Source organism: Amblyomma americanum, chromosome 5 (genome assembly GCF_052857255.1).
Source record: "Amblyomma americanum isolate KBUSLIRL-KWMA chromosome 5, ASM5285725v1, whole genome shotgun sequence".
In the NCBI taxonomy this organism is placed as follows: domain Eukaryota; kingdom Metazoa; phylum Arthropoda; class Arachnida; order Ixodida; family Ixodidae; genus Amblyomma; species Amblyomma americanum.
In genome coordinates, this window is record NC_135501.1 from 49,937,211 (window position 1) to 49,961,804 (window position 24,594).

At 46.5% G+C, this 24,594-nt stretch overlaps 1 protein-coding gene across 1 annotated transcript in view; it reads left to right on the forward strand.

The window, feature by feature from the left end:
• The window catches only part of LOC144132418 (glutamate receptor ionotropic, kainate glr-3-like), a 159,786-nt gene that overhangs the window by 42,044 nt on the left and 93,148 nt on the right, over positions 1-24,594 (forward strand). Inside the window, exon 2 of the mRNA XM_077664817.1 lies at positions 18,409-18,513. The gene's annotated coding sequence lies outside the window, so the exon portion shown is untranslated. The remainder of the gene's footprint in view (positions 1-18,408; positions 18,514-24,594) is intronic.

Here is a 24,594-nt window from a genome sequence, read left to right on the forward strand (position 1 = left end):
GGCTGACTTGCGAAATGGTTCGACTTGTGACACAAGCGACAGTTCCTCCTTTGCATTGTGTAGGTTTTTGCCACCGGTTGTACTTACGACGGCGAAATTATTATTCTCCCGCTCTTTTGAGGGCGTCGAGCGCCTCGAAATCGCATCGATACTGTCGATACCTTCTCTGATGCTCTGCACATTCCCTCTGCTATTTTCAGTCAGTTGTTTACCCCGAAGCAGTTTCTCCCGTAATAGAGGATTATGCGTGCCAAATACAACCTGGTCCCTTATCGATTTTTTAAACGCGACTAAGTTACACTGCGGTGCTTAGTTTTTCAGGTCGCGAACAAATTTTTCCAATGGTTCTCCCTCCGCTTGCTTTCTTGAAAGGAATACGTATCAGAAGAGCGTGTTGTCGGGCAAGTTGGCTTTGCATGATATAAAAGAAGTGGGTGCAAAACTTAGACAAGGACCGAGAACAAACACAAACAACGACTGACAAGCGCTGACGTATCTGACTGACGTATCTCCCAAGTACTTCATTGCCAACTTCGGCGCAAAGGCATCAAACTTTCTCGCCAGTGTGCTGTGGTTCTTCTTGTCTTCATTCAACCCGAACTTGAAGGTGTTGAAGATATCCAGAGCGTCATCCCCCGCAATGCTTAGCAGGAATGCTGTCTTCGATGTTTATGTTTTCAGCTTCTCCGTAGCCGCCGTCGCCTGGAGAAATAACTCATGAGTTATTGCACATTTCTGCTTAAAATGCTTCCAATTTTCTGTAACATAACGTTACCCGTCAACCGTAATGGATCTGGTGTCTTCAGCAGGTCCATAGCGCACCGGACGCGAGAACGATTTCCCCATGCCTCAGAGGGTCACTTTTGGCACCATGTATCAGGCAGGTGGGACGACGCTTACAGCAGCATAGAAAGCAGCTTCAATCAGGGCACAACTTATAAACGCATGAGTTAGCGCGCTGTAGAAACTGCGCATCATTGATGCCCATCCGCGCTGATACAATCAGTACACGTGTCCGATACAGCCTCCAGTATCGCGAATTAATTCACATGACACACGCTGGCAAAGCAGAAGCCGGTGAAACAACTTCACTGCAAATGTCACCGATGCGTTTTGTATCGCATTCTCTCCCTTAGGATATTTCGTCGACCTTAATTCTTTAAAAAGTGCACTTCACCTGACCAGGCACCTAGCTCTTCCACAGCAGGTTCAGCATTTCTTTATAAATGAGCGCAGGCCTATCGTTTATTTTTTTTTTCATCTCTGTATGCCGGTCGCACTCTCGTGCAGAATATCAGATCAGCGGTAGATAGAGAGGGACTATACCATCCTAAAAAAGTGACAGGAAGAGCGGCGGTGGGGGCGGGCCACGCGGCCATCCGCTTCCGAATGTGACAAGATTCGCATAGCGCGCACACCTGAAGTTTTTAGGAGGTGTTGGCCAACCCGCCTCGCCACATAGAGCTGAACCCCGCATTGGAGTTCTCCCGGGAGCACATGCACACGTTGCGTGAGCTGACTCAGGACTACGTATCCAAAAGACAGATCTACCCCCCACCCCACATCTCCCTTCAGAATCACCGCCGAACCCTATGGCGCCGCCTACAGACACAAACCCTCCCATCCCATAATGTTAGCTTCCTCTACCACCAACCCCTCCTGCATTATCTGCAACCACACCACCGCCACCCTCCCTCAGGTCCTATTGCGACGTCCGGAAGATCCTCAAACGCGAGGCCTGAGCACCTCACCATTTCGGAGACCCTGCTATGCTCTGTGGATCCGGTCCGGCAAAAGACCAATACCCACCATGCTGCCGACTTAATAGACCCTAGGAACGTGAAAGTTCGAGCTTAGTGGGTGCCGTGCACGGGCCCAGAGGCCTGCCTGCCCTAAACTGTTTGAATAAAAAACTAGCTTCTACTGTCTTGGTTTTGAGGGGAGGAAAAGCACATTCCTGATAAGTTTCGAGGTGAACAATTGATGGATGGATGGATGGATGGATGGATGGAAGGATCGATGGATGGACGGATGGGTGGATGGATGGATGGATGGATGGAAAACTTTATTAAGCAAGCGAGTTTGGACCGTGCAAGGTCTCAGGGCCACCGCACAGCCCTCACATTACGCGCATGTGTCCAGGCCACGTAGGGCCATGGCACTGGCACCCCGGTTCACACAGCGAAGTTGCGTGTCCGGGTCCTGCGACGCAAGGAGGGCTTCCCATTCCTCCCATGTACCGATGGCGGGCTGTCCATCCATCCGTCCGTCTGCCCGTCCACCCATCCATCCATCCATCCATCCATCCATCCATCCATCCATCCACCCATCCATCCACCCATCCGTCCATCCATCCGTCCATCCATCCATCTGTCGATCCATCCATCCCCCCTTCGTCCATCCATCCACCCATCCGTCCGTCCATCCATCCATCCATCCATCGATCCGTCTATCCGTCCATCCATCCACCCGTCCGTCGATCCGCCCATCCATCCGTCCATCCATCCATCCATCGATCCATCCATTCATCCGTCCATCCATCTACCCATCCGTCCATCCATCCACCCATCCGTCCATCCATGGATCCATCCGTCCATCTATCCATCTGTCGATCCATCCATCCCCCCTCCATCCACCCATCCGTCCATCCATCAATCCATCCATCGATCCATCCGTCCATCCATCCATCTGTCGATCCATCCATCCCCCCTCCGTCCATCCATCCACCCATCCGTCCGTCCATCCATCCATACACCGATCCGTCTATCCGTCCATCCATCCACCCGTACGTCTATCCGCCCATCCATCCTTCCATCCATCCATCCATCCATCCATCCATCCATCCATCCATCCATCCATCCGTCCGTCCATCCATCCACCCATCCGTCCATCCATCCATCCGTCCATCCATGATCCATCCGTCCATCCATGGACGGATGGATGGATGGATGGACGGATGGGTGGGCGGATCGACGGACGGGTGGATGGATGGACGGATAGACGGATCGATGGATGGATGGATGGACGGACGGATGGGTGGATGGATGGACGGAGGGGAGATGGATGGATCGACAGATGGATGGATGGACGGATGGATCGATGGATGGATGGATTGATGGATGGACGGATGGGTGGATGGATGGACGGATGGGCGGATGGGTGGATGGATGGACGGATGGATGGATGGGTGGACGGGCAGACGGACGGATGGATGGATGGATGGAGCGTCCTCTTTGAAACGGGGTGATGGCAGTTGCCACCATGCTCAGCTTTTTTAACACGACAGCGTTAAGGAGCTCGTGTCGCAGAAAAGCCGGTGTCGTCGGCAGCTTTGGCGGTAAGCGAAAAATGGCGCATCTCGGTGGACACCTGAACCGCGACGTAAGGGAAGGGATTTTCCTTCTTTTACGGCGCGGCACGGGTGTCCAGCGAGAATTGTGAGACAGGCGTCATTTCCTTTCCTTAAAACCAATTTGTGGGTGGGTGGAAGGAAGGAAGGAAGGAAGGAAGAAACGAAGGAAAGAAAGAAGAAAGGAAGGAGCATCCCCCTTGAAACGGGGTTGTGGCATTTGCCACCATGTTCGGCTTTTTTTTTCATTATTTTTGTTTATCTTTGTTGTAAATTGTTATTAAGATCCGCCATTTTCTTCAAATACGGTTTCCTACACCTTTAACCTTATGTAAACCGTCTGCTTTTGAGCCACCCATCTTCAATCGCTTTTTGTTAACTTTCAACGCAGATTTATTTACATCACCATTTTTATCTTTAAACCCTAGGGCCCCAGGAAGAGTGACTGTGCCTGTATCGACATCAGGATGGATACCATCACATTCGAGTAAGAGGTGTTCAAATGTTTTTGCTTATTTACCACACACAGCGCATGTGTCATCTTCTTCGTTAAATTTCTTTCTGTAGCAGCGTGTTCTAAGGCACCCTGACCTAGCTTCAATGAGCAGGCCACTGCCTCTTGAGTTATCATAAAACGCTTCCGTTCTGATCTGCTTTTTCCAGTATTGTTATAGTTTTAAACTATGCTTCTTTTCCATTGAAGTAATAAAGTTTTTACCTCCCACATTTTAACCTGTCGTTTAATGCTCTTTCTTTCTCCATCCTCGTGTCTGCCATAATTATTGGTTAGCTTCCTAGTTCTTTTCCGTCATTGTGAGTCAACACTCTTTCTGTATAGGTATTTAAATATCTTAGCTGCCCACCTGTTATTTTCCAATTTCCTCAGGCGTTTGTCATATATTTTACTCCGAGCTCCCCGTGATTCAAACGATGCCCAGCGCATATCCCCCTGTACTGCCATGTTTGGGGTTTTCCCGTGGGAATCTAGTGGTAATCTTTCAACAGCTCTCTGATTTACTTCGAATATCGACTGAACTTCTGCCATTAAGCAGAGAACCGCATTCCCGATAGTAATCCCCGGAACCATTATTCCCTTCCAAATACCTCTCAGTACTTCATATTTGTTGTGCCCGCCTGATGCACTCTGTTTTATTATCCCGACATCACCTCCCCTTTTGCCATAATAGACTGTTCGTGCTTTTCTGTGTATATCTGCCCTTCGTTCACCCACACTCCGAGATATTTGTATTTGGCTGCTTTGGGTATTTCATGGGCTTGTATTGTAAGCACCTGTTTGTTTGTATCGTTGAAAATCATCAAACCTGAGTTAGTTGCGCTAAAACTGAAACCTAGAGCGTCTACTTCGTCACCACAGTAATCAGCCAGAGTTTGCAAATCTTCCTGGCTATCTGCTCACAGTACAAAGTCATCCACATACATTAAACCCGGTAGCCGTTGCTCCACAATTTTTCCGCCTAATCTGTACGACAGATTATAACCTAGATTGCTTCCTTGTATCCTTCTTTCCATATTTATTGTATAAAGCATGAACAGCAGCGGGGATGGAGGACAACATTGCCTTAATCCTTTGTGTACCTCGACAGCTGTGCCTTTTGTGCCTTCCCCTGTAATTTCTACTCTCGGCACCAGTCGCCATCTGTCGGCGCGCGTGGCCCTGCGGCCTGCGGGTCGCGCCGGCGCAGCGCGTAGAACGCGAGTTAACGTGTTCGCTTCCGTCGCTGATGCGTTCCATCATCTAACGTATGTGGGTGTGTGCTATGCAACACTACTCACATTCATCCTCTACCAGAGCGTACTGTTGTTACCTGGCGCGCATTATTAATGCGAAAGCATTACTTGGCTATGTCGGCGATGAGTTATCAAAACTTGTCCGCAGAACTTGTGGCATTCTCAGGAGAGGTAGGATCAAACCAATGGTTGCAATCGATAGAGGATGATGCGAGGATCATGCGCAAAAAATATGTCGATAGGATGACTAGTTAATTAATTAGAGCCAAAAATGTCGAAAAACCATCGACATATCGTAAATGTCGATATAGTGAGTGGACGGGAAAACAACCGTGGATGGCAAAATAGTGGGAAAATAGGCAAAAGACTTGAAATGAAGTTTGAAACGGGTTGAAATGTGTTTTATCAGCGATAATTAATGGAACAAAAAGTTTCATTGACATAGAATAATTTGTTAATTAAAAGTAAAGGTCGTCGGCGCCAAATTTGAAAAACCGAAGTGTGTGATTGAGGTGAATGGGGGGTTGTATCCGAGTAAATGTGAAGAGAGGCGACGAGTGCGGAGGAGGGGTCACTGCTTTCGCATTTTCCCAATGCGGGTCGCCGCTGTGATCTCTAACGTTTTTACTTGTTAAGGTGACATCCGAGGTTAGTCGACCGGGTAGGGTGGCAACTGGAGAGAAGTACTTATAAGCAGATATCTGCGCTCGCTTGTCGATTGTTGGCGTCTTTTACGTGCGCTACCATCTACGATAATTGTGTGCATCAGAATGTACATTTATTAGTTTGACTCAATGCTGTAGTGATGTGCAAGCGGTAACCGGATGGGCTGCAGCTGCAGATTGAATGTTGACCAGGCGAAGCGCGCGTTTTCGATCACTAGTACGCCTTCGACATCCATGCTCTGAGCTTGCTATTGTTCCCATTAGACACATTTCGTGTACGGGAATGTAAGCACGACCACTACCACTTTAAGTTGCTATTTCCGCACGTATATTAGAGGGATCGGCGGGGTAAAGGGCTGACCGCAGTGGCTTTCTGCTGGTGGTATCTGCCTGGATCACAGCAAAATATACGCGATTTTATTGCATTCTATGACAATGGGCCAAATGGTTACGCGACACTGTCACAGGCACCGAGAGACTTCGAAGCACAGAATATGTGAAAGCTGGCTTTACTGCTAATATTTATTAAAGCTTTGATAAATTAAGCGAATATACTTTTATGCGTAAGATAGCATAAACCATGAGAAAAATCCTTTTCTGTTAACCCTGCGACTCAGATGAGGTCACAGCGATAATTTGTTGATGTAACTGGCGAGCCACCACGCAGGCGACAGCAAAGTCCTATTTGTGAGGGGTTCTTTGTGGCTGGCAGGAAGGATTAAGAGTGCACTGACATTGCAACAGCATGCCAGCCATACACCTAATGCTTCATATTGACCATAAAAGTTTTCTCTGCGATGGAGAACCAAGACGGTAGGCATAGGACAAGCGCGTGCTAAGCGCTGGCACATTTAACATGAATGTCAAATTAAATGTTATATTAACGCATTAGTTTTATCAGTTTGATAACGCAAGAACTTCCTGCAACACAACCACTCTGGAGAAATATCATCGGCAATGTTTTTTTTTTAGTGCCCAAAGGGCAATAAATCCCATCTATATGCAGGTGCGGCCGCGGAGCTTCCGCCCCCCCCCCCCCCCCCCACCGCCCCCCTTCCAGTCCCCTAAGAAACGCCCGCACCGCGGCGCGCCAGTCGGCGGAAAATGGCCACGCCGGAGAACGGCTGGGGACTTTGGTCTATTTGTGAATTCTCCAATCCATGCGGCACCTAGCGGCGCAGGCAACAAACGGAGAGTGGCGATCCAGTAGCAGACGCCCCTCGCCAGCCTAATGGAAGCACGTTAGCATAACGCTCATAGAACCGCAAAAACCGAAAAAAAAAGCGAACGGGAAACCATATGTGCACTGTTCCGCAGCCCGTATCAACGCATTAACACATCATTTCATAAATTATCTTTGTGCTGAAACGATCGGCGCCGCCGGGTTGGCCGGTATTGAGATTCTCATGTGATGTAGAAAAATTCACACCTACAGTACTATTTTTGCCTGTTCCGGTGGCACAATTTCGTGTCTCCTAGTATGTAATACCTTCTTTTAAGATTACTAAGGTGCGAGACTCCTTCGCAGCTGTTTTGCTCACAGTCGCCTTTGCTATCGCATCGTCGGCACACATAAACTGCAACAGCTGAGATTAGAGCGCACTTCAAGCTCATGCTTTTAAGTTAAAGGTGTCGCGAAATGCGTGTATGGAAGCAATTCGTGTTTGTCGCTTTTTTCGCCGCATCTTTTCTCAACGGGTCAGTGGCACCTGGCTGAATATTGCACCGCGCGCGTTACTGCGAGCTGCACGATCGATCGCGTATTGGGCGCCGCTCGGCGGACTGTAAATTTATGCCTCCGTATTTGTATTGCGGGGACTGCAAGGAAGCGACGACAGGCCGACACGGGAACCGTTACACAAGTGCCTTTATTCCTAATAAGTTTCGCGAAGGGCGCACGCCTAGGAGCGAAGTACACGCATACAGCGGGGAGACGCGCGCGTAATGCGCTGCTCGCTCGCAAGGAGGCGCCGTTGGCATGGAGGAGCTCCTCCAAGATTTGATGTGCGTCCACAAGAATCAAACACATGCAGAGGAGTTTAACATTCATATCCAGCCGAACTTGCTGTAAAATTCTACTAAGTACTGAATAATAAGCCACACAGGCTCAGCAGCAAGTTAGCCGAGAAGCCTGTCAGGAATTCCTCTCAGTTGATTTGCACATTGTTGCAACAAGGCAAATATGTGTCAGTGTCCCCAGGATAGAGACATTCTGTACATAATTATGTGCCTGCATCCAACATACTTCTCTTGATATAACTTCGTTCACTAGTATACTCCTTCCTAAACCTTAGTACGCCACAGCCGCAAATGCGGTGATGTTCGAGTTGTGCAGAATAATAAAATGGCATGATAAGAGGAAAAAAAGATGGCGGAGCTGTGCGGCATGAATCTCAAGCATGTGTTATGCCTTGCCCTATAGTGGACTTACATAAAATACAAAAATTGACCACAAACATAGACAAGGTTTCAGCGCAGCTATTGGCTGCTGTGTACCCGCATACTTTTTGCACTGCCACTGCAACTGCGTTTCATGCATTATGCCTTCACTTCGAGCTGATGTACACATCAATATTATTTTAGAATTTTTAATTTTTACACCAGTGTTCTTCTGCGTCAACCACAGCATCATTATATTGAGTTCCACCGAGAAGGAATTTTTTTGTTCTTCTATGAGTAAGCATACTCACATAGACACTATGCATCGAATATTTTTATTATAAACCAGAGAATAATCACGCAAAAGTTTTCACTTCAAAAAGTTGTGCCAAAGGCATCATCACCCTCTCCTGGTTTTCAGCAGGCAGGGAACAATGCCATTCAGTATCAATGATGTCATTTCCGCCAAACACCAGAGTAGTCAAAGAAACGACACTAGTATTTACGGTAACTGCGAACTGGCTTTTATTGTTGAAAAATGAGACTTCTGTCTTATGGCTCTCACCTGTCTCAGCCATTTCAACCACTACTTCACAGCCATCACACAGATTCACTTGCAAAACATTATTACCCTTTTAAAGCCCATTGTAGAAAATGCATGCGTCTCCACCAGCAGTATGCACACAAAACTGGTGAATATCCACGCACAGTGAAACATCAATTGAATGAATTACACAGAAGCAACACAAAAAAATGGTCATGTGAATCGTTGCAGGTCTCGAGCTACAGAGTACACACAGCAACTGTTTTGAAAGCAATAAGCTGAATATGCAAATGAGATATAAAATGTGGGTGGCAATAAAGTGATATGGGTGTTCGTAAAGCCCTATTAAGCCTTCTTGACAGCTTAATTCATTCTTAAGTTATGAAACCAAAACAAAGCCCACTAGATAAAATGCTGGTTGACATGAGGTTCTAGAAAATGTTAAACTGATAAACCGGCATTCATTCTGGTGGTATGCCACTGTATAGTGTACAAATTTTACTGTTAGGTGAAGTGTAAACCTAATTTACAATTTTTGTACATCAGGGCAAATTTATGTAGCATTTAATTTTAAGGATGCATACTATACTAAGCTGCAGCATGGGGAGTGACCATTTAATACTGCCACACTACTAACGCCTCTAGTGGTGCCATACCGCAGTGAAGGCACAGGAGTGACGGGGGAAAAGACTTGCACCACTGGCCCAGGATGGCTTTGTGGTGCTTTACTGTATGTCATAACGTAGGGCGCCGGCTGCGGAGCTGGTGGCGGCTAAACAACTCGCCGGACTTCATCCCGGACCACGTCCGGTATGGCAGCGACGCTGGCCTGTGCAGCTTCGAAGCGAAGTTTCTCGAGTTCTTCGCGCACCAGGCTCCTCACAAACTCTCGAAGCTCCTCAGTTGGTAGCGGCGTGGGCGTGCAGTGGTGAGCGGCTGCTACACTAGCCTGACGTCCATAGTGCGCGCCCCGTTCTTGCAGAGAACGCTCCATGCTTGTTGCCTCCTTGGCAAAGTCGGCCACTGTTCTTGGCGGGTCACGTACCAGTCCGGCAAACAATTGCTCCTTTATGCCGTACATTAAGTTGCGTACCTTCTTGGCCTCGGGCATCGCAGGATCGGCGCGATTGAAGAGTCGCGTCATGTCCTCGATGAACATGGTGACACTCTCGTTCGGCTGCTGCGACCTCGATTGCAAGGCGATTTCAGCCTCCTTCTTTCATTCGCTGGTGTTGAGTGTGGCTAAGAGCTCTCGGCGAAAAACCTCCCAGTTAGTGAAGGAAGCTTCGTGGTTCTCATACTACGTCTTGGCCGAGTCCTGTAGTGCGAAGTACACGTTCCGCAATTTGCGCTCGCCGTTCCACTCGTTGAAGCCCGCCACACGGTCAAAGCTGGCCAACCAGTCTTCGACGTCCTCAAACCTCTCACCGTGGAATGATGGGGGCGACCGAGGCGTGTGAAGGACGAACGGCGGGGCATTCCCGGAATGCTGACTTGTCTGGCTAGCCGTAGCGGACGTCATGGCCCTTACTGGTCCTGCGAGTTGGCCGAACTCGGGTTGTAGGCCTGGCAGGCGGCGGCTCGCCGTGTGGACTGGTGTTGTAGCCACGCGTTGAGAACTGACGTCAAGAGTGTCCTCGAGGTCAGCGTACATGGACCGTTACCCAGCTGCTCCAGCAAATATGTCACCGAGAAACGGTTAACGTAAGCAGGGCTAGTTTAATACTTGCGTTACTTACACGCGCAAGGCAGCAGGCAGCACGAGAGATGAAGACGACAAAGCATCTGGCCACGAGATGACTCAAGGCTTGTCAACTGCCAGAAAATGCAGTTAAGCCGCGGTATGGCGCCACTAGAGGAGTTAATAGTGTGGCAATACTTTATGAACTACATGTGTGATAGACAGTGTCAACTACGAATGCCCAACACTTTACTTCCTGTAGGAACTGCGACATGACTTGTGCCAAGTACATTTTATCGATTGTCTTTCAATGCCTGAAAAGCATCAGCCGCTTAATGCACACGAATACAGCAAAAGTAATCATAACTGCAAAAGGCAAAGTTGCCTTTTTTATATGGTGTTAAGGCGAGCTGCGTCACCTGCCGGCCATTCAAGTCATGTTTCATAATTTTTTAAAATATTTTGTGGCTTCATTGGGCACATGGTACCTAAACAATCTCTTTCTTCCTAGAGCGCTTACATGAGAAACGGACGATGCCATCAGTAGAGCACCCTATTAAATAGAACTGGTGTGAAGCGATACCTGCCTTGCACGTCTCATGTCCTTGGTTCTATTTTTTGCCATTTGTGTATGAAGCTGATACACTGTCATCTTTCGTGGTTCAAGTAGCACTGGCTAGGGTGCAGATAGGTTTGCTTCTCAATTTGTGAGTAAGGAATGAATACAGTCGTGCCTCGTTAATGTGGACACTTTGGTTCTCGAGCAAAAGTGTCTGCAGAGCGAGTCGGCCAATCATGAATAAAAATAAAAACAAAACAAATATCTTCAAAATTTGTTTTATGATTACAGACTCCTTCTAAGCACCGTGGCGGAAAGTGAAGGGGAAATTAGGAAATCTTAGCAGCTCGGGGGCATTATTCTGGTCGCCATTATTTTGAAAATGAAACTGTTTTGGTTGAAGCGCGTTTGAAGCGCCTAGTGGTCCATGAGACGGATGATAGTGCCTGTTGATGTGATGCAGTTTTTCCTACTGCGACTGTTCAAATCCCAAAATCTCTGTACTCGCTCAGCGAACAACCGCTTAATGTGGTTTTCAATGGAGCATACAAATAATTCTTGTTCGCAAACAGTCATCCAATGTGGGAAACGGTAAGGTGCATTTACCTGCCACCTTAGCACTGTAACGCATTAAACCATGCACACAGAAGGGCAACTACTAAGGCATTCGCACATTCATCTGCCTTTCGCTGGTGTCCTGCACTGAAATTATAAGGGGCGCAACATCTGGTATAGAGGCACTCGGGATTTTGTTTTTATTGCTTTCTACATTAACGGGAAAAAATACGTGTCCCAATGGGCTCCGTGCATGTTCACCCTGTCCATTGTCCGGATTGCGAGTTTCCAAATTAGCAAGGCTCAAATACACTGAAGAAGTTTGGTCCACAGAAAAACTGTCCATATCAAGGGGGTTGTATTAACGAGCACGACTGTAATGTACGATTTCACTATAACAATCAACATATCTGCAGATCACCCGACGGCAGTCCTCAAATTTTTTTTCTGTTTGCGTTTTCCTATCGTCAAAAGCGTTCCCCATTGGTTTTTGTGGGAGTCTTAGTTGTTCGATGCGACCAGTGGAAACAATTTAAAAGAAAGACTTTTCTTCACGTCAGAAGAATGAACCATTACCTTCAATGTTACTGCAAAAGTTTTTTACAATGTCCCAATTTTCAAAATTTTTGTCCTAACTTGCTGGACATGGCTCACTGCTAACTCCTCTCTTTACGCATGGCGTGGTTGAGGCCTCACCGTGCTTTGAGGCAGTTAGTTACCGCGCCTCTTTATTTGCTCAAAACCAATTTTTTTATAGGCGAAGGGTTTTGAATGACATTTACCGCTCCATTAATTTACTTTTGATGAGTGCTTTCACAGTAGCCCATGTATTTTATGGAGGCACCGACGAGGACGTATATTTTAATTTCATTTACAAATGTTTCATTGACGCCTATGTTACCTAGTGAGCTGTCACGTGGATGACCTGCATGTCTGGAGTAGACGCGTTCTGCATGTCTAACAGACGTAACCATGTCAAGTTTGTCATGCAGCTTAAACGAGTTATTTATTCATTGATCACAATACCCACAGCGCCAACTTGGAATTGCAGTGGGAAGGAAGGACATTGTGAAGAAAAATTTTGGTTAAATCCTGGATATGCATAGAATGAGACTCGAAACAAGAAGTAACTTCTCTCCGCTGTGCTAAAATTTAAATACAATTCAAATACACTTCAACAATAAACTAGAAAGAAGGAAGGAATTCTAACAATAAGACGCATAGAAGCAGCAAGGAAACATGCCTCTAGTGCCTAGTTATTTAAAAGAATATTCCTCAAATCCGGAAGACAAAAATAAAAAAAAATCACTTTCATACAGGTATGTATCCCGGCATGGATGCATGACGGCAACAATGATAAGCGTTGTCGTTTTGGATAGCGTGGCGATACCTCATATTAATGGGTCAGATTCAGAAATCGACATGGAAAAAGCGGCATTTTAAACCTCCCTATTTTTGGTCAATTTTTCTAATCTTACTGACGCGATATTGTTGCGAGAAAACACAACCGCGAAGAAAATAACTCGCACCGCATACCTGTTCGGGAATGAAAACATATAGTGAAAAAAAACGTAAGCCTTAGTACACTTCCTTTCCTTACTTCTCTAATAAATTCCAGCCAACGCAATGTATAGCACGTGATACACTTAACGGTCTTGTGCAATTGGCTAGAACAAATCGCGCCGCAAAAATCTGCGCTTCTTATATTCGTTTAATATCACTTTTGAGCCAGGGTCAAACACAGACTTCGTACACATTGCGTACAATAACTCTTTGATTTCTGAAAGAAAATGTTTAGTGTTATGAAGCAGGAAACATAGCGCCGGACATGCTTTTGGCCGTGATGTACGGTATTGATTCAAATCGGGCCGATAGTTTTTTTTTTTTGGAGACACGAGATAAGAAACTTTTAGGCCTGCTTAGATTCGAGGATTTCATTGCATTAATCAAATTCGACGGCAAGGAACGGAAAAAAAAGTGGCACACAGTTGGCGCCCCCACGAAACGCCGACAGAAGACTGACTGCACTGCAGCCGTTGCAGTCCGTCGCCGAGGCCGCGCACACGAGCAAGGTAGATCTATATAAATCCGCCTTGACACGAGCACTGACTGCGTGTTTTGCTTCGTTTTCTCCTCGTGTGGTGGCGTTGGGCACGTTCCGGAGCAGTGTATGTTTCAAAGCGATAGCTTCACTACGCCATGTAAAGTCAGGGTCACCGGGCCGAGCCCGAGCCGCTAATACGCATGCACCGAGCAACAGGTGCGCCGAGCGTGACGTCAGAGTTGCGCCGTCGCCGCTGCCGCTTTCGACTGCGCAGGCGGCTCCGCTACAGGTGCGCTACAGGCGCGTTACATGTAGCAACAGGTAGCTACAGGTGCGCTGCGCATGCGCAGTTCGGCAACAGATGCGCGTCATTGCTGCGCCACACGCTCGCGCTGTGCATTGCGCATCGTCGTCTTCATCAATTTCCATGTGCGGCGCGGATAGATCAGGTCAGCTTAACGTTTATCAGAGCTTAACCTTAGTCTTAATGTCGTCGCCAGACGTGCCGACGACCCAGCAAAACGAAACCATGATCCAACCAAACTAAACTATGTGCTTGCGCACATGTGCTCCGTTTAACTAAGTAATAACCCTACCATATTTTTTTGTTCAGTCTTAACTTTCGGGTGTCGCCTTAGAATCATAGCCGCCTAGACTCGAATAAATTCGTTATTCAGTATGGCAGTGTACTAACAAAAAAGTTATAGAAGGCACGCCACACGCCAATTATCATGATGGTGGTTATGGTGTATTTTTATTTATGGAAGAATCACTTTTGTAAAGGGCTTATATACAGTTTTTTTCTACATTTACGTACCTAAAGTACTACAGCAGTCATCAATGGTTTTAGAAAGATGTTGTAAAGCAGCATAATCATTTTGAATATTGTCACGGCCATATAGGCATGGACGAGGACGATGCTCGTGCTCTCGTGTTGGGTCGCTCGCCCATTTGTTGTTCTGCTCTTCGATGCGTCTCCCTGTATACATATTTTAATTCCTCTTTTCTAAATATATTTCTTCTCGTTATATGACTCGTAGAGGCCTGCACGGATCTCCGCAGCGGACTTCATTTACCGCGAAAAAAACAAGGAAGGCACAATCGCCTGCGACACAGTGAAAAAAGACCTTCCTCCTTCTCCCAATGTTGGCACATAGAGCGTAACAGTGAAAACGCCTGACTCCGTGCGCAGTACATACCGATAGATTCTGGACAAAATCATTTTTCAACGGGAAAGAGTTTATGAACGCAATTTTTTTCACATATTGTAAAATTTCAATATAACGATCACTATATCCGCAAGTATCCCCCTGGCAGGTTTGCATTTTTTTTTGCTATTCACGTTTTTGCTATAGCCGGAAAAGTTCCTCATTCGTTTTGCATGGCAGGCTTGCGTACTCGATGCGAGGGATTGAAAACTTCAGAAGAGCGATCTTGCGACGCATCTAAAGAATGGGCCATTGCCTTCAATATTTCGATACCAGTACCTTGCAATATTCTAGCGTTCAAAATTTTTCTCCAAGAACGCTGGACTTGGATGCTGCGATGAAGTTTCACAAACCTCTGCAAAACGAAAAGAAATAAAATTAAGGAAAGCTACCGGGAACCATAAAAGAAAGGAAAAAATGTAAGGCAAGAGTCGTGCGGACACAAAGGCTCGGCAATCAATATGAGCGGCATATCGATGAAAGGAGTGATCCGAACAAAGCACGTCACGCACAAGGACAAACTTGAAGGAATTCGACGGGGGCTTCTTTAATTTCGCGCTGTCACCCGAATCACGCGAGATGGCGCTCGACGCTGACATTAGGCGAACGTTGGCAGGGACTTCTCCCTGACTCTGAGGCGTGCCGTGGACACAACGCAAGATGCACGTAATTGCATGTTGGGGACCCGCGTATTACAAAGCGCTCGCGACACTTCAGTCGCACACAATAAGGTGCCACCCTCCCTGTCCGGGTCCCTCGCGTGACGCTGCTGTCGATAGCTGTGGGACCCACCGCTGCGACGGAGAGATGTGTCTGAAGTGTTGGGCAACTTCTGTCGAGGTCGGCAGCATCCGCCAGAAGGATAGCGGGAGTCGGATAGACCGTGCCTTTTCTCAGGGGGCTTGCTGTCCGTCTGCCGATGGCGGCCCCGTGGGTCCTGATCCTTGCGGCTTTTGTCCAGCTGGGCGCCTCCTTGGGTTCCTCGTCGCTCGGCGTAGACACAGGTAGAGAACTACAAGGCAGTTGTGTTGAGAAAGAGAGGGTGAGAGTGGGCTTTACTGGAGAGACTCAAGTTTGGCTGGCCGGTGTGTGTCGGCGTTGCTGACGTCTGCGCAGTGGCTAGAGGATGAAGGAGGGTGCACTGTGAACAGAAATGAGTAATAAGGAGCAAACTGTGCTCTAGCACAGTGCGCCAGAGGACACCATACTTCCTTTTTTTCACCCACCTAGACCTATTTTTGTGTAAAGTGTACGCAAACGACAGTGAAAGCGACGGAGAAAAAAAAAGAGTACATTTCTTTTAGGGAAACCTGTGCACATTTTAACGCGGCACCGTCAAAGGCCCCGTTACCCAGGAAGTCCGGCGTCGGCATTGTGAGCGAAAAATCACGACTCTGGCTGATGGTGCCCAGAGAGCAACCTAGCAGGCGGGGGGGGGGGGGGGGGGGGGGGAACTTGGGTCACGTGACCGTGCGGAGTCATCACAAAATGGTCACTAGATTGTGAGCAAACTGGCCACCGTGGCAGGTGTCAGTTAAGTTAATCATTGGTCGTTCGCCAACAACAACCTGGGCTTCACCGCTGGGAGCACCTGCCACCGCAGGGCAGTGGCACATCGCTTAACCGCTGCACCACTGCTCCTGAAGAAGTATGAGATATCCCGGTGATCTATGAACGTAGGGAATAACCTTGTGCTTATATGGGAAGTAATTACGCTATCGCGTCATACCCTCAAGTCGGATCTGAAGATTCCTCTACAATATATTTTTCTTATGGCCACAGTTGGCGTAGTTGTAGCGTTTTTGCCGTACGGCAGTGGGCCCGTTATAAACGTACACTCTAAACACGAATACGCCAATACGAGAGTAGAAAACGAGTGAGCTGTCCTCTAGAGCGCCCCCTTTTATTAACCCTTGGCGCTGCAATGCAAATGCAGCCGCTGCGCCGGGGATCAAAAGAACAACCTTGTTGTGAGCAGTACAACGTGTTGTGAAGAACATATTGTTCAGTAGTGTCAACAGACCGCTCGTTAGAACTTAGCAACAACGCAGACTGCAACCGATGTCTGCAAAACTTAGAAGTTTGGTTAAAAGGCGAGTGCAAATGGCACGACGACAGGTATTCACCGGCGAAAAAAGCGGTAGTCGCGCAGTGAAGGCCAGCTCTACCGTTTAAAATACCGACTGTTTGACATCGTTCTATGCACTTTGATGCATGACTGAGGTCCCTAAAGACTGTTTTATTAAAATGCGTGAAAGATGTGCCTCTGCGGTCTGTGAGGGTTGGTTGCTTGACAAGGTGTACGATATTCAGGTTATACAGTCTAATTAAAATACAATTAATGAGCTATATTAACTAATATTTTTTTTTATTTCACAGCGGAAGACAACATTGCCAACATGAAGGCAGCCAAAATTAAGGAGGGGCCGAGATTTTAAAATTTCGCAATAGGCTTTGTCGTCAGTGATCCATTCCGCAGCCGAAATACCCAGTAGACCGCAAAATCCCCACTTCAGGCCCTCTCCCCTACGGGTACCCAGAAACTCCATGAATTTGAAAAAGTGAGAGAAATGCGGTGCTTAAATTTTCCTGTCGCTCTTGAAAACCCCTCTTTTGGCCCAATTTTACCACTTAAGTTCCCTGAAAAAAGGAAAACTCCCAAAATTAAACAATCGAATGGCGGTTTCAGATAACTAAAGTTAAAAAGATGCTGTTGGAAGCTCGTTCAGTTCTGTTTCCCATTTTGCACATTGATCAAATGGCGCCGTTTGAATCTTTAATGCTGGAAACATTTGCGTTGTTCGTGCGCTTTATGACGCGGAACATAATGACGCTGTTGACAACGATAGAACGCCGAGCGCTGCCACTTGATGAATATATAAAATGCAGAGCCAATAACTGCGCCTATCTACCACACTGAAAGAAATGAATTTATTAGTTAATTGTAGTAAATTAAATGCTTTTTAATTGCTTTACATCCCCTATATAATGCCTTCCTTGCCATACAGCCAACCTCGGCAGGTCGCACTGACTATCCGCCAAGAGGAACACAAGTTATAAAACAAGGGAAAGTGTGCTTGTCGCACAAAAAAGGAAGTAATCATTATTTGAATAACCGAACTTTGTCCCGTTTCTTGTCGGACAAGGGAAGGCGATCTTGGGTCAGCACTGGCATTGAAGCCAAGTCATTTTAATAAGCAGTTTCTTCAAAGAACCATGTGAAACGTTCTCTTTCGTGTTACATACAATTAGTGCTGTGTCAAAACAGGCCTGAATTTGTCGAACATGGATCGGGAAATATGCGTATGGAGAGCAGGTAGACGTCTTAATATTTTAGAAAACGCGGGAGCGAATCTTGTCCTGGTCCTGGTCTGAAAACTAGGATAATACCAACTCTATTGCGGCCGCTTTGTTTGACATTGTTGTTGCTTTCTTTCAAGTGCTTTAAATAACATTGACTCTTCCCTTTTGCCAAGCACTGGACTAGACATTCAGTATTTAGAGTGGCCGATGGGGCTTGCTGGCGCATAATTCTCAAAGAAATGGAAGCCGCAAGAAAAAAACGAACCACAAAGTGACAGCTAGACAGGCTCTTTTCGAACGTTATCTCTCCTATTGTGCTTCCTCTTCGGTATACGTACAGCCATTTTGAGAACTCTGGCTTTGTTTATGCAGCGGCCGGGAGTGCCTACTCAAAATTGGGCGAGGTGGTGGCCGATTTCTGCCGGGGTCCTTTCATCACAGCGCTCGTCTATGACAGCCAGGAAGTCACTTTAGCAGGTAAGCTTTTGATTGCAGTGGCTAGGTGTGTTCCATCAACTTCGTACGAAGAAAAATATTGTTGTGATGTACTTATCCTACGCTTGCTCTTATTTTTGCGAAATTTCCGAATAAGAATACAGTTTCAGCATCATCATCAACCTGACTACGCCCACTGCAGAACAAAGGTCTCCCCCACGTCTCTTCAATTAACCCTGTCCTTTGCCAGCTGCGCGCCCACTGTATGCCTGCCCACCTAAATTTCTGCCGCCCACTGCTACGCTTGGTTTCTCTTGGAATCCACTCCGTTACCTTTAAGGACCAGCCGTTATCTTGCCTTCGCTTTACATGCCCTGACCAAGCCTCATTCTTCCTCTTGATTTAGGCTTGGATTTCATTAACGCGCGTTTGTTCTCTCACCCACTCTGCCCGCTTCCGGTCTCTTAACGTTACACCTTTCGTTTTCCTTTCCATAGCTCGCTGTGTTGTCCTTAACTTAAGCGGAACCATTTCGTTAACCTCCACGTTTCTGCCCCGTAGGTGAGAACCGGTAAGATACAGCTGTTGTATACTTTTCTCTTCAGGGATATTGGTAAACTGCCATTCATAATCTGAGAGAACCTGCCATAGGTGCTCACCCCATTCTTATTCTTCCTTTCATGATCCGGATCAGCGGTCACTACCTGCCCCAAGTAGACGTATTCCTTTATCACTTCCAGCACCTCGCTACCAATTGTGAACTGTTGTTCTCTTGCTAGACTGTTGAACATTACTCTGCTTTTCTGCATGTTAATTTTTAGACCCACCGTTCTGCTCCGCCTGTCTAGCTCATTGATCATGCTTTGCACTTCATCTCCTGAAGGACTCAGCAAGGCAATGTCATCAGTTTAATCGCAGATTATTAAGGTATTCTCCTTTAACTCTTATCCCTAGCTGTTCCCAATTCAGACCTCGGAATACCTCCTGTAAACAGGCGATGAAGCTTATTGGGGAGATCGTGTCTCCTTGCCTGACGCGCTTCCTTATTTGAATTTTATTGCTCACTTTATGGAGGACTATAGCAGCTGTGCAGTTGCTATATATATCTTCCAGTATTTTGACATAAGGCTCTTCTACCGACTGATTCCGCAATACCTGCATGAGTGCTGAGGTTTCCACATAGTCAAATGCTTTCTCGTAATTAAAAAAGGCTATATATAGAGGTTGGTTATATTCTGCGCAATTCGCTATCACCTCATTGATAGTGCGAATATGATATATTGTGGAATATCCTTTATGAAAGTCTGCTTGATTATTTGGTTGATTGAAGCCTAAGGTGGCTCGGGCTCTATTAGCGATTACCTTAGTAAATACCTTGTAGGCAACGGACAGTAAACTGATCAGCCTGTAAGTTTTCAGATTCTTGGCGTCTCCTTTCTTATGAATTAAGATTATATTTGCGTTCTTCCAAGCTTTTGGTACGGTCAAGGTCATAAGGCATTGCGTATACAGGGTGGCTAGTTTTTCTAGCACAATCTCCCCTTCGTCCTTAAAGAGATCTGCTGTTACCTGACCCTCACCTGCTGTTCTCTCTTTTGCATTGCTCCTAAGGCTTTCTTTAATTCCTCTTTTGTTACTGACGGGATGACGGCGTTTCTGTTCGCTACTGCCTCTCTCACTACCGTTCTGATTACATTGGCTACTGTATAGATTTGTGTAGAACTCTTCGGCTTCTTTAACTGTTTTGTCCATATTGCTAATGACACTGCCTTCCTTCTCTTCTACCGCATACATGTGATTTTTACCTATGCCTAGTTTCCTCTTCACCGATTTCAGGCTCCCTCCGTTCTTTGGAGTATGCTCGATTCTTTCTATATTAGGCTTCCTTATGTCGGCTACCTTGCGCTTATTTATTAACTTCGATAGCTCTGCTAGTTCTATTTTGTCTCTAGGGCTAGACCATTTGGCGTTTCTTAATCAGAGCTTTCGCCGCCTGAGATAGCTGGCCGGTTTTCGGTTGAACCATCCTGCCGCTTACTTCTACATCTACGGCGGACTGCGTAATGATAGCAGTGAGATTATCATTCGTTGTTTGAGCATTGAGATCGTCTTCCTCAGTTAAAGCCAAATACCTGTTCTGAAGTGAAATCCTGCATTCCTCTTCTTTCCATTTTACTGATAACTCGTTAATGAGCTTCCTCTTCACTAGCTTCTTCCGTTCTCTCTCTAAATTTAGGATAATTCAAGACCTTACCTTTTTTCAGTCGCTACATCGCACCTTTCCTACGACCTCCATATCCTGAACGATGCCAGGTTGAGCGCATAGTATGAAGTCGATTTCATTTTTAGTTTCACCATTGGGGCTCTTCCAGGTCCACTTCCTGTTCTCTCGATTGCGGAAGAAGGTATTCGTGATGCGTAAATTATATCTGTCTGTGAACTCTGCTAATAGCTCTCCCTTGCTATTCCTAGAGCCTATCCTATAGTAGCCTACCGCCTGGTCGCCAGCCTGCTTGTTTCGCAAATTCGCATAGAAGTCGCCCATCAGCACAGTGTACTGTGATTTTACTGTGTTCACTGCCGATTCCATGTCTTCATAAAAACTTTCAACTATCTGGTCATCATGGCTGGATGTAGGCGCGTAGGCCTGCACCACCTTCAGCTTGTACACACTTGAGCTTAAAGGTGGACTAAAGAGGAATCTGAACTAGTATTTTTACTGCCGGAATTTCTACACGTTCCGGACATTCTTAGAAACTTCGAATTATTGTCCCGTGCTGCCGATTGCTCTAATTAAATCGGATTAAACGTCCCGGCTCCCGCCTTTTTTTTTTTTGTTGAGCTCAACGAGGTAGGTAGGAGGAGTCAACCAACGCGTCAGCCAGTCTTCTGGCGGCTTCGCTTCCGCTTTTGTTTTCTTTTTACGTTTCCGTGAATAAACAGTTTCAGTCGCAGAAAATATAGCAGTAAATTACGCCCATGGAAAAGAAACTATTCGTGGACTCTTTGATTTACGTATCACTCCGCCGATGGCAGAGCGGCAAGCCGCCACGGGACTGGCTGACGCGTTGGTTGACTCCTCCTACCTACCGCGTTTAGCTCAAAAAAAAAAAAGGCGGGAGCCGGGACGTTTAATCTGATTTAATTAGGGGAATCGGCCGCACAGGACAATAATTCGAAGTTTCTAAGAATGCCTGTAGCGTGTAGAGTTCCCGCGGTAAAAAGACGAGTTCAGATTCCTCTTTAGTGCACCTTTAATTACGATAGCTGCTGCCCTCTCGCCAATACTACATAAATCCTCTACGTTGCCAGATATATCCTGATTAATGAGGAATCCCATACCTAGTTCTCGTCTAGCCGCTGATCCGCGATAACACAGTATGTACCCGCCCTTTAGTACTGTATACGCCTCACCTGTCCTCGTAACTTCACTAAGCCCTATGACATCCCTTTTAATGCCCGCTAGTTCCTTAACGTTGCCAGGTTAAGATTCTAATGGCGGCCTGTTCGGAGCCAGTGATTCTTAGCACCCTCCGCTGCGTCACAGGTCTGATCGCTGCCTTGATCAGTTGCTTCGCAGCCACTGGGGACTGAGGGCCGAGAGTTAATTGGTTTGTTCGTGGAAGGTTGCGGCCAAGTACTACACCAGGGTGGCCGAATACTGTTCTGGTGAGGGAGTGCGTTGTCGGTTCTGGTCACCGAGATAATGCCGAACCCCAGGCCTGGATATGCAATTCCATCGACTCGCACAGTTTTTTTCTTCAAACTAGGTGGAGATTTTCGCGGTACCGGGATTTGAACCCCGGTCCCCTTGCACGCCAGGCGGATGTTCTACCTCTACAACATCGATGCCTATACGGTTTGGCCATATTATAAATTACGGCACAGAACCACAGAGACGAGTGGGTGAACATGGATAATATTATACCAATAAAAATAAAAGCACAGACGATCATATAGTTACGTCAAGGCAATTAAGCAGATGAAAACAGAACGACATAACAGATGGTAATGACACCATTAAATGGCCGCGGTCCTGGTCGGGGCTGGGTGCGGAGTGGAGGAGAGGGGCGACGTCTAATCATATTTGGCAGGATTCGGCAGCGTCTGGAGGTGTCAAACCACGAGCGCTCCACAGAAGACCTCGGCGGACAGCAAAGTTCCGTGACCGGGATGGCGAGGGTACCCAGCACATCACACCAGACGTTACGTGACGGCAAGCCGATGAAAACAGAACGGCATGACGGATGATGTTGGCATCATTAAATTCTTGTTGTTGTTGGCCTCTGGTGGAGTGGCACATACCCACGTGGCTGTGGGCCTGGCGCGAGCGGTTCGTGCCGTGCCACTGCCCACTTCGTCGTCTTGAAGTCCGTGACAATGTCGCCCAAAGAAAGAGAGCTTGAAGTGTATGAAATCCGACATTGCGCTGTTTAAAAGAGACTAGCGGCACGGAGCAATCAACAAGCAGAAATCGTCGTAGTGGAAGAGGGAAGGTGGGTCGTTACAATTTTATAAATTATTTACATGAAATAAATTAATTCAACAAGGTTTTCGCTTCTGGAGACCAGGCTTTGAGGCCAATTTCTTGCAAACGACGTTCCTCTAGGGCTTGACATTAGGAGTTTAATCGAGTGCGGGTAAAGCGTTAAATGCTTTTCTATTTTTTTACGAAACAGGTATAACCTTAGCCTGGGTAAGGGATGTGATCGATTTTTACTGAGAACGAAAATTGGACGTGGCTGCCCACAGTATCCTTTAAGGATGTAATTTATTCTAGGTACACCTTGAGGATTACTCGCCACAGAATGTCGGTAGGTAGTGGTATTGAAAAAAATACAGGAAAATACTTCGTTATTGCAGTCTAGAAAAAAAATGCAGGGGACACTTAGCTCCGCCTTAAGGATGTGATGCTATAGACCTCCTGCATGCTTGTAAACAAACGAGGTGGCGCTGCAGTCGCTAGTGAGCTCGTGGTAGGCAAAAGGTCGGGGAGTGGCGTCGCGGATAGGTGTTGAGAGCGGGTTTTCAAGGCTTGTAGGCGCGTTTCCAGTTTCTGCGAATCACAGTAATGGTTGATGTTTTCAACATAGTAATTTCTTGAATTACACGAGCTCGCGTTGACCACGTGGGGCGTAGTCAGAGAAATAGTTTGCCACTGTGTATTGTATATAAGGTTATTAGTAAACAGAAAGCATTTCGGCCGTTGATTTCTACGCTAGGCATTGAATAAAATAGGAAGTTTTTGACACTCTGCTATAGCCAGAATGATATTACTTCGGGACAGTAGTGAGGGGAAGTGCTGGCGTTCTTTCGGCGGAGCAGACGTGCGCTCACGTCTGCTGACACAGGTACCTGTCGTGCTGAGCGAAAAGTGGGGACAGCGTCGTGTCCCCATTCTCCGCCTCGCTTAAGCGCTGTTTTTAGCCGCAGGATCACGCACCAGCCAGGCCGACTTCTGTCTCCCCTTGTTAAACTCGTCGATTTGGTGAAAATTTTTGATTTCTGGAATTACTTTCTTTCTTACCCTCGGGTGATGTGTTTCGTGACGAAAAAATTATAGCAAAATATTTAGTAGAAATTTATAAATTACGCTTTCTAGATGTGTGGTCGTCGAAAACTTCGAGGTAATTGCTTTGATTTATTTCACGCTTTCTTTGAGTTCATTGCCACATTTCTTTGACCAAAGCGCAAGCGAGGAGGCCAAAAACGAGGGAATAAACGTTAAGGTTCGTTTTCTGACCTTTCACATTTTCTGCGATTGGGCATCACTCACACCTTCGTAATTTCGTAACGCAGGAAAATAGAATGATTCTATTTGTCGCAAACGATTTCCGAGTGAGAGATTGAGAAGTGTAATAAATCGCTTAATTTTTCTTACACGTGCAGTACTATATATATGTTCGTTATTTTTGTAAGAAACGTTTTCATGTAACTATGCATGCATAAGTACATGATCATCTAAAAGAAGAGCTAACAGCGTCATCATACAGAACAGGGCTTTGTGAACATGCTGGCATAAAAAAAATAGCGCACTTTCTACTCAATTATTTAAGACATTGGGGTGATTTGACGAGGGTGTTAATTATAATGACTCAAGAACTGCACCAGGTATACATAAAA